This window comes from Hippocampus bargibanti, linkage group LG09, assembly GCF_051943395.1.
Source record: "Hippocampus bargibanti isolate YZ-2025 linkage group LG09, ASM5194339v1, whole genome shotgun sequence".
Lineage (NCBI taxonomy): Eukaryota > Metazoa > Chordata > Actinopteri > Syngnathiformes > Syngnathidae > Hippocampus > Hippocampus bargibanti.
In genome coordinates this window covers 8,498,438-8,509,652 of record NC_142742.1, presented here as the reverse complement: position 1 = coordinate 8,509,652, position 11,215 = coordinate 8,498,438, and the positions used below count along the sequence as shown (strand labels likewise).

The window sequence follows — 11,215 nt, the reverse complement described above, 5'->3', positions numbered from 1 at the left end:
AGTCAGGACAAAAGAAGTAATCAGATTAGCTTCAGGTCATAGTCCTCTGCTCCCCCCCAGCCTTAGGGCAGGGACCTATCAAAGCAGAGGTCTGGCACTGCCACCTCTGGACATTAGGGACATATAAATAGGGCCAGAGCTACCAGCAAAGTATTAGTTCGCTGACGAAGCTTTTTGGATAAGAAGCGAAACGTCCTACAACTTCAAAGTAGTATAGATGACATCTGAAGAAACCTTTACAGTCAATTGCACAAAAATTCAGTAACGTTTTGTGCAAATATGAGTCAGGTTGAATTTTGACCTTAATAATTTTACCAGGAGTGGGGTTTGAACCCACGAGGACAATTATCCATTGGATCTTAAGTCCAACGCCTTAACCACTCGGCCATCCTGGTACATATTTGTGGCAATGTATATATGTATGAGTCTGGTGTAAAAAAACATTTGAATAGCCGCATGTTCACCTCTGAAGGTTTCAAAATTCCATCACTGCACCACATTCATTGACAGAATTGATGAGATTAACATGCAACGTAGATTGCGGCTAAATCGCAGTCTGCAACATCAGCGTCAATTAAGTTATACCGGACAAACTGGAAACATCTAAAAGAGAAATGACTATTGTGGATTATTTTTTTCTCTCTTTCCCATCGATGTGTCTGCATCCTGGTCTGGAAATGGTACAGGCCGAGCCTCGCTACAAAAGTGCTGTAGGCAGCAGGCCCGCACCCCCAAATTGTGCCTCCCAGCGAGAGCGCCACAGGGAAATGTCAGTCAGGAGACATTTGCGTCTGCAAACCCAAGGGAAGTAAAACACTTGGCTTACATTTCTGCACTTTTCGTTGACATGCAGTGTATAACCTTGAGTGTTATCGAGGGTGAACAAAATGGAAGCTGGTGGCACCAATGGGCAATTAAAGGACAACCGACGCCTTCGGACAAGTTGTGTCCATAATTTGTAAAATCGCTTCAAATTACTTCTACTGAGTGTATTTTACAAAGATTCCACCGCATATCGCGTTATTTTACGTTTTAAGATTCACGCTGAATATTCAGCTTAAATTTAACGTTTTTCACCCACTTTGTTGCATGAAGCAGTTCTAGATTAAAGATTATCGAAGCATCCTTTTCACCAATGGATCATCATGGTGGAACGTACACATCTGCTACTAGCTAAATGTTGAAAGCAAACATGAAGCTGTAGCATCCATTGACGAAAGAGATTGTCTCACATCTCCTCCCCCATGTAAATCCGCTTCAATTCTAAGCCGCGACAGTTCCACATACATACATACATACTTTGCAGTGTATTCGGTCTACTTATTTTGATGTGTTGTATTTTTTTTTTTTTTTTTTTTTTATGTGTTTTGTGATTTACGTGGGGTAATTCCGCTTCAATTCAAAGCAGCAACAGTTCCTCAGACGCACATCCCAAAATCAGCTGAATCCTGAAGAGGATCAGTGGTAGAAACCAAATCAAAGGAACAAATGAATGGATTAGCATGCTTCGTGTTGACTAATGGAGAACAAAATAGGCAGTTACACTAAACAGACATAATGACAGAGTGTGTGCGTTGTCAGCTATTTATTTCATGAGCGTTTAAGTGTTTGCTAATGGAGTCTTTAACTTGACAAGTCAGCACACGATTGGCACGGCACAACTTTCTTGCGACTTAAAAGAATAGTGCTTAACGTGAACAACTATTCACATGTCATTTTCTCGCATATTAACTGATTAGCTGCCATTCACGACTTTATTTGGGAATTGATAATATGACGTACAGCGCCATTCCCGAATTTTTTCGGCTTTTGTTAATTCTTCTTTGGGTGCCAATAAAGCACTGGCTATGGCCTCTGGCAATGGTTTTCACTTCCACAAGGGGGCAGCATTTAACTTTTTGTCCCTGTTAGCGCTTTGTTCCAGCTTCAGCTGTTGTTAAAGCAATATACAGTAAAGTCTCGTTATATCGATATTCAAGGGAGTCCGAAAAAATATTGATATAACCGGGACTATCGATATATCCGATATCGATATAACGAGACTTTACTGTATATAACAATATGTATGTTTTGCACTGTATTTTGGACAGCTGCCCTCATTTCAAGTTCATATAACTCCAGACCATATAATTTAGGAATTAACTTTTTTTCTGATGAAAGAAGAGAGTCGGTTTCTTACGCTGCATTGAATATTTATGTAGTCCTAAAACTATAATCTGTCGGGCCTAGAATTCGAGTGACAATGACAAAAACCCTGGCACTGGAGTGGTCATATTTTTGTACACATCTGGCACTGAATGACCTAATGAATGTTAATGTCACGATTGTGCATCAACCAATACAATGGACTCTTAAAGGACAACCGACGTCTCCGGACAAGTTGTGACCATAATTTGTAAAATGGCTTCTAATGACTTCTACTGAGCGTATTTTACAAAGATTCCACCGCATATAGCTATATTTTACGTTTTAAGACTCGCGCTGAATATTCAGGAAGTCTTGTTTTTCAGGCGGTGACGAGTCCCTACGTGACGTCACTAAAGGACCGCCCCTGACCGTGAAAAAGACGCATTGTAGCGGTCCTTCCATCACGCCAATGTATTTTGCTGTACATGTTTGGTCTGGGGACCTCGTGTTGCATCCAAAAGCCACCAGAAGGCCAGAAGAGGGCGTCCAAGCGCCATATAAGGAATTTATTAGCCTGTGGAAACGCAGGTGGCCACAGGAGGCCGCCATTTTGTTCCTCTTTTTTTCAGTGACAGATTTCCCCCAATGTTGCCTCAAAATGGCACAAATAAATCCTTTAATAGATTGCAAACATGTATGCTTTCCTCTTCAGAACTATTTGAATCATATTCATAACTGGATGAGTAACAAGAAAGCATATTCTCCGAATCTGAAGCCATTGTTTTGATTCACTAGCAATGCAAGACGTATTGGCGTGACGTCACGAACTGGGGCGGGACTTTCTGAAAATGCTGAAAATTCGCAGCTCAATTTTTAGCAGATTTTGGACACTTTAAGTCATTTTTATTGGTGTTTTGCATTTGACTAAAAATATCATACTGTGTGTTTTGGGTATTTTAGATCCTATAAAAGTTTTTCTGATGTCATTTAAGAAACAAAAAAGTGACGTCGGTTGTCCTTTAATTTGTTGTTGCCATTCACTGCCATTTTATGATTTTTTTTCCACGCTTAAAGACTCATAAAAACTCATAAAAACACACATACTTATTTGTCATGTCTTTTTTCTGATAATACTAATGTGGCGTGTCCTACCGGAGACAAATTCGTTGTGTGTTCTACATACTTGGCCAATAAAGATGATTCTGATTCATTTAAATACTCTGTCCAACAAAGACAAATGGGCATAGAATAGAATAAAATGACGTTTAGTTGGATGGACCCAAATGTTGAAAACAAGCATGGTCAGCATTGGCAGAATTACTTAAGTAGAATTTTTGGTTCCAAAAGACACAAGTTCTTTCGAATTCCCAAACTGCTCTGCAACTACTGTATGTCCACTGTGAGTCTTTTTTAGAGTTTGTGTTGGGTTCATGGCAGAAAATGTGAATGTGATTCACAGATCGTAGATTTTATGTTGAAATTTATGCGAGCTATAAAAAGTGATACAGGCAAGTGTGGGGTGATGTCTCGAAAAACTTTTTTCCCCCAAAAATGTTTAGAGAGTCAATGGCTAGGGGGAAGAAGCTGTTTAAATGTCTACTGGATTTGGTGCGCATGGATCGGTAGCGCCTGCTTGAGGGGGAGTCGCTGGAAAAGGTGGTGGGCAGGGTATGGAGGGTCAGGTAGGATTTTCTGTGCACGTCTTGATTCTTGCAGTATGCAAGTCCTCGAGAGTGGTATTTTTTTTTCAAAAATACAACAAAAAAAAACAAATAATAAAAGAAATAAGTGAAATTTACAGTCAATATTGATTGCATCATTTTCTTCATTCATTCTTTCCTCCTTCATATCTTTGCTGATGTGAAATGTAAATGTCTAACATAGGCTAATCCAATTCAATCTATCCCTCTCCATTTTTTCCCCCCATCGGGGAAAGCCCTCTCATGCAGACGCGAGACATCCGGGCTGACCCCTACTCAGAACTGTGGAATCTTTCTACATGTTCCCTCGAGACATCAATTGTGGATATTTCAGGCTTTACCGTTAATGCTCAGACATGACAGCAAGAATTATGACTGGAGCGGCGGAGGGACCCTTCATTTCACCCGGCATGGAAAGACATGAGGAAGAGGACCGAGGTTTCCCGGAAATTTTCAAGTCTGATGACTTGGTACTTCTTTCCATCTTTTCTGAGAATCCCCCCCCCCCCCCCCCCCCCCCTGGACTTTTATTTGGACCATCCAACAAAGTGGCAGGGGGGGGGTGTCACCAAATTTGTACAATATTAGGTACAGATTGGAATGTCTCGACATGGAAGAATCTATTCAAGATCCTTATGGATTATTTCCTGGGGGACCCGCACCACATCTGGCGAGCATGTGTAAAATAACAAAAGGTCATTGTTTTACACATATCTTAATCAGCCACCACTATGTTGAAATTTTTGAATTCACAGACTTGAACGAAGATGAGATAAAAAAAAACAGAGCCCCCAGAGAAAAATCTCCCATTGCCCACTTGACTGGAGAACTGGAAATGATGCCTCCGTTTCTTTTGTGTGTTTTTTTTTTTTGCAGTGGGTTGGAATTTATTTTTCATTGGCTGGAGAGCCGCCTGTTGCAAGACATTGAGTCACCATTTGGCAATTGGCGATGCAACGCTTCATTGGTGCAGATAGAAAAGACACAGCGATACTCATGCTTTAAAAAAAAAAAGAAATACGTCGCCACGATGATGGTTGGCACCTGTTGCTTGTGCCGGGAATAAGTGACGTGGCCAAAAAATATCACTTTGTACCAATGGAGGCTTGGTGATTTTTTTTTTTCATTTCGTTTTTAAAAGCCTTTCAAAAGTATAATTATAAATTATAGAAGCGTTTCAGAAAACGGTTGGATACGTGGACACTCAGCAGAGATGCTGTTTATTAAAAGTATTAATGTGTAAAAATCACTGTCTGAAATTCCGTCTGCCCAGTCGCTCGGTGCGTGCAACTTTTACGTCGGGCGTACAACTTACAGAAGGTCTCCGCTCGGGTTGCCGACAACTTTTTTACGAAAAAAAAAAAAACCCCTGAAAGATTATTTTGCGTTTGCTTTATTCCGATTTCAAAATCTTAGTTCGGTTTGGAAATTTTAGAATTTCGGTTCGTTTGGCAATTTGCATACTCGGCAGCCAATCAGAAGCCTGCATCGAATAACGTCGTGCTTCCAGGTGCATTTGCATATAATTTTCCAAAGTAGATGCGCAGAGAACACAAGTGGTTAGGAATCAAGCCAAAACCTTAGCCTCAGAACAAAGATTCAAAAGAAGCTAACAAAATTTATGAAGTTACAAAACGTAAATGTACATTAAAAGCATCGTGGAAAGAGAAGTTCACGTGGCTTGTAGCAGACGACGCAACACAAACATTGCATTGTGCAACATGCCGAACAGTGTATGGACAAACGACAACTGGAGCAAAATCATCAGCAAGGGATATTTACCATAAATTAAGCAGGGGAGGATTTGTGGTAGGTACATTAATTACTTAATTGTAAAGTTTTGTTCTGTTATATATTCTGATTATCAATCAGAATATATCACTTTTTGTCATGGGTTTCAGACACTGACACAAACAGGGGCTGAAACTCTTGACAAAAAGTTAGCAGACAACTCTGAAAAGTTGCCTGCCCCATTTTCCACAACTTGAAACACAATAAGACGACTGAAAAAAAGATCCATTGTTCCAAGATCCATTGCAAGAAAAAAAATCCATTGTTGCGAAGTATAAAGGATTTTTTTAAATTAAGGAAATACCTACCACAAATACTCCCTTGCTTAATTGATGGTAAATATCCCTTGCTGAAGATTTTGCTCCAGTTGTCGTTTGTCGTCATGCTGCACAAAGCAATGTTTGCGTCGCGTTGTCTGCTCAAAGCCAAGTGGACTGCTCTTTCTAAGCGGCTTTCAAAACTTTCAAGTACACTTTACAGTCACAGTATAGTCCATTGGCAGTGGGTAGGTCCTATAGACCTACACGGGTGTAAAGATGACCCCGCCAGCCACGAGTCTCCGGAGCCTCTAAGGCGGTCTGGTGGTGAGATCCGCCACCTTTCCGGCAGCTCCTATGGGAGTAAACCCGAAATCAATCCGGTAATGGCGCATCTAAGGCGGTCTGGTGGCGAACTCCGCTACCTTTCGGGCAGCTCCTGCGACCATACTGACCCCAAAATTGTATCAGCTCAGCTGTTCCTTTGGTCCAGTCAGCGTGGTGGAGAGGGGGAGCAAGCTGCATAGGCTTCTGATTGGTTGCCGTGCATTCGTTTTGCATACTCGGCACGGCAGCCAATCAGAAGCCTGTTTCGTGCTTTGGACTATACCGTGACTGTAAAGTGTACTTGAGAGTTTTGAAAGGCGCTTAGAAAGAGGAGTCCACGTGGCTTGTTGGGGTTTGCTTGTAGCTTTTACTTTATTGAATAAAACAAACGTTTTATTTGAAAAAAATCGTTTTGAAAGTTGTACGCCCGACGTAAAAGTTATATGCCTCCGGGCAGACGTTATTTCAAACACTGTACAAATCATGACAGATGTATTTTGCTGGTCAATTTTGGCATTTGGAAGTTCTATAGCAAGTGTGTCAGGTGGGGTGGGGGGTGTCTGACCATTCATCCATCCATCCATTTTCCATATTACTTATTCCTCATTAGGGTCACGGGGGATGCTGGAGCCTATCCCAGCTGCCTTTGAGTACTAGGCGAGGGACACCCAGAACCAGTGGCCAGCCAATCAGAAGGCACAAAGAGACAAACAACCAGTCACTGTCCCACTCCCGCCTAGGGACAATTTAGAGTCTTCAATCAGCCTGCCATGGATGTTCTTGGAATGTGGGAGGAAACTGGAGGACCCGGAGAAAACCCACACGCGCCCCAGGGAGGCCGGACAGGGTCTTGAACTCACGACCTCTGCACTGTGTGTTAACCACTCGACTACCAAGCCGCCCGGTGTGTGACCAACGGCAAGAAAAATAATCCTGCACGATCTGTTTTCGTGGCCTCCCGAGCAACCAAAATCACACGAAGGCACAGAGCGCATGTTATCCATCTGTGGCACATCCACGGTCATGGCGACATAACTTTCTGTATGGGTGTGTTGGCCATCTGTTGTTAAAGCGCTACATGAATCAATATGTATTGTATTGTATTGTATTGTATCTGATCCTGCCATTGCAGTACATCAGAAGTTGTCAAAGCCAGTCCAACAAAGGTTACCAATGACAAATACTGGTGTTTGGTACTGGGCTGTAAAGAGTTTGGCAGGGTGACATGTGACCCTTCCAAGTTTTGTCTGGATGTCAGCTTTGGCACAATCCATCCGTTAGCAAGGCAGCCTGTGAGCCAAATGTTCACTACATATTGTCATTATATACTATGTTAGTAATTAACCCATTCACTGCCATTCATGAATTTATTCGTGAATTGAAAATATGACATAGAGTGCCATTCCTGAATTTGTTCGGGTTTTATTTTTTCTTGTTTGGGTGCCAATAAACATGGCTTCTGGCAATGTTTTTTTTCCCTTCCACAACTGGGTAGCATTTCCCTTTTTTCCATGTTAGCGCTTCAGCTATTGTTAAAGCCCTATATGAACCAATATACGCCGAAACATATCAGGTAATTGAACACCTAAAATACACTGTCTGTAAGAAAAGAATGCGTTTCGAATTAGATATCAAGTAAACAGGATGAACTTAATACAACTATAAACCAATATGTATGTATTGTATTGGATTTTGGACGGCCGCCCTCATTTTAAGGTCATATAACTCCAGACCCACATAATTTAGGAATTATCTTTATTTTTTCATGAAAGAAGAGATTCTACGGTTTCTTACGCGGCTTTGAATGTTGATGTAGTCCTAAAACTCTATAATAATAATAATAATAATAATACATTTAATTTACAAGCGCCTTCCAAAACACCCAGACACTTTACAATTAAAAGAACAATAAACACCACAACAATAAAACCATAAATAAAATACAGTAAAGTCTCGTTATATCAATATTCAAGGGAGTCCGAAAAAATATCGATATAACCGGGACTATCGATATATCCGACCCTGTTTGCATGTAATTTTCTCCGTGCGTGCATAGAAATAGTATCGATATAACCGGGACTATCGATATATCCGATATCGATATAACGAGACTTTACTGTAATACATAATAAAAGCTGATTAAACTAAACTGTGAATTCCATTTTAAACAGATGGGTTTTGAGGTATTATTCGATATACAGTAAAGTCTCGTTATATCGATATCGGATATATCGATAGTCCCGGTTATATCGACACTATTTCTATGCACGCACGGAGAAAATTACATGCAAACAGGGTCGGATATATCGATAGTCCCGGTTATATCTATATTTTTTCGGACTCCCTTGAATATCGATATAACGAGACTTTACTGTATTAGGCAATATTCTGTAGGTCCTGGAATTTGAATGATAAAAACCCTGGCACTGGAGTGGACACATTTTTGCACATGACTAGCGGTGAATGAGTTGAAAACATAAATGAAAGTTTTATACACGGGCCATACAGGTAAAGTTGAGCCCCTTTGACCACGTGCCTATGAGCATTGGCTGAAGTCTCGCGACCGACTAGAAAAGACAGCTCGAGACTTCACTCACTTCACTTCATCCCATGGCCTTGAAGGCCGTAGGGGTGCCATGATGGACGTCTGGGCAGTCAGAGATCTCCAGCGCTCTCGGTCTTCGTGGGTAGCGCGGTCGTTGTTTTTCCGGGCCTCGGCCGATCCGGCATGAGTGATCCTGACTGTTTGTACATCATGACATTTCAGTAGGCAATTAAACTTGGTGGTGCCTATCTCCTCTCCAAACTCTTCACCAGGAGTTCCGGAGCCCCCCTGGTTACCCTTGTCTAGTTTAGCCTGCCGGTCGAATCAGTTTGCCGTGGTGTGGCTCGAGACACCGCAAGGGAAAAAAAGGACCATGATTATAAATGTAAAAAAATAGTCATGTTGTTCATGTAAACAAGGTTACATAATGATGAAAAAGATTCAATATTACAAGAGGAAATGTCGCTATTTAACGAGTAAAAGCCAAAATTCCCACGCGTATTTAAACGCAGCATCCTGACACCAGTTGTCTCATATATTGAAAAAATGTGCTGGGTTGACTCAATTTTTACAGTATTTGGTCAAGCGATTGTACAAAATCAAATCATCTGAATTGGGATTTTCGAAGTAGACTAAACATCACTTGAAAAACATTGCATCTGGATCCAGATGTTTTCATTTTGCGCAACCACACGATAAAACTAAATTGAGTCCATTCAAGCAACATATTTTCAAGCTTCAGAATTACTGTTTCACATTTTGTCTCCCAACATCAAATGCTTGTATCTGCCATTTTCCACATTGTAATTTGACTTTCTTTACTCCTCTCAAATCATGTTACTTTTATTTTTAAGCATGGCTCCCACACTCCATAGTATAACGGTAAGAAAGTAATTTAGGTTAACGCAACACAACTACAAGAGGGGACAGAATTTGTTCCCAATTACACATCATGAACTGATTTATACTTCCCGCAAACTACACTTAAATATGTACATTACAGGCTGTAGGGTATTGGTTGTGGAAACACGAGACAAACATGCTCATGAGGCATGCAGACAGGGAATCCCAGCACATGTTTCAAGTGGGATTACCTACACCTTCAGGCAAGTCATTGCCACACAGCTACTGGAAAATATTCAACTCCCACCTGCTTTTAGTGAGCAAAAACGTGCAGGAATGTAAGGAATGGCATAGATAGGGGCCTCACAAGAATTAGATATAACCTTCATGAATGAGATCATTATGAAAAGAATAAATGGATTGACTTTGCAACCAATGTTTATCAACAGGATGACAACAAAAGATGATTACACTTGGATTTATCTCGGGTCAAAATATGTCAAAGAAACGGCTCAAAGCTTAGGTGGTAATCTTAAAAATAGGTCAGTAGTGCCGCAGATCTTAAAGGAACCCAAGAGACATATTGACCTCCAAAGGTCTCGCCATGCACCAACCGTGGCGAGGTGATGAAGTTCAAGCCATACCGAGTGCGGATGTTCTGTCAGCACATTAAAATGGCCAAAAATGTTCTCTCAGAACAGTGCAGTGGCCATTTCTTGGAAATTCACAGATGCTGTCCTCGAGCACATGTGCACAAAGAAAGTAGATTCCCAAAATATGACTGTACTATATACATATAAATATATATAAATATTATTCAATACATATTGATTTATATAATCTGCTCCTCTTCTTTTCCTTTTGGCTTTTCCCTTCAGGGGTTGCCCCAGCGAATCAATAAATAATAATAATAATAATATATTTTATTTCTAAGCGCCTTTCAAAACGCGCTTTAACAACATATATATACACATAATATATATACACATACAGTATACATATATATATACATATATATATATATATATATATATATATATATATATATATATATATATATATATATATATATATATATATATATATATATATATATATATATTCCTTTCATTCCTTTCATCACTTTGCTGCTGTGAAATGTAAATTTCTCCACTGTGAGACTAATAAAGGCATATCCAATATCCAATATCCAATATACACACACATATATATTCTTCTTTCTTTTCCTTCTGGCTTTTCCCTTCAGGGGTCGCCACAGCGAATCAATGTCCTCCATCTAACCCGGTTTTGTGCATTGAATTTTCTGTTATGTCACATTATTAAGTTTTTTTGCTTTTGTTTTTACTTCAAGATGGTGCCACCAGAGGGGCTGCCTTTACAGCAGCTCCTGTATTTTGTTTCTCTACTTCTTCCTTACCTTTCCTTTCATCACTTTGCTGCTGTGAAATGCTGCAAGACTAATGCAAGCTAATCCAATGCAATCCAATATAGTTTCCGGACAATACAACAAAATGTAATTTTCATGCAGTGCATTTTTTCTATGTCAAAAGATGTATTGCCGGGTGCTTTTGATGGCAATCAAACTGTTATACTACAGCAGACAGCAACATGTCAACGCTCGATTT

The 11,215-nt window shown here is 40.3% G+C and overlaps 1 non-coding gene across 1 annotated transcript; it reads right to left on the bottom strand.

Annotated features, from left to right (window-relative positions):
* Positions 1 to 312: 312 nt before the first annotated feature.
* On the bottom strand, positions 313 to 395 carry trnal-uaa (transfer RNA leucine (anticodon UAA)). Its single transcript has one exon. It is a non-coding gene; the product is annotated as a tRNA-Leu (tRNA).
* Between the last annotated feature and the right edge of the window lie 10,820 nt (positions 396 to 11,215).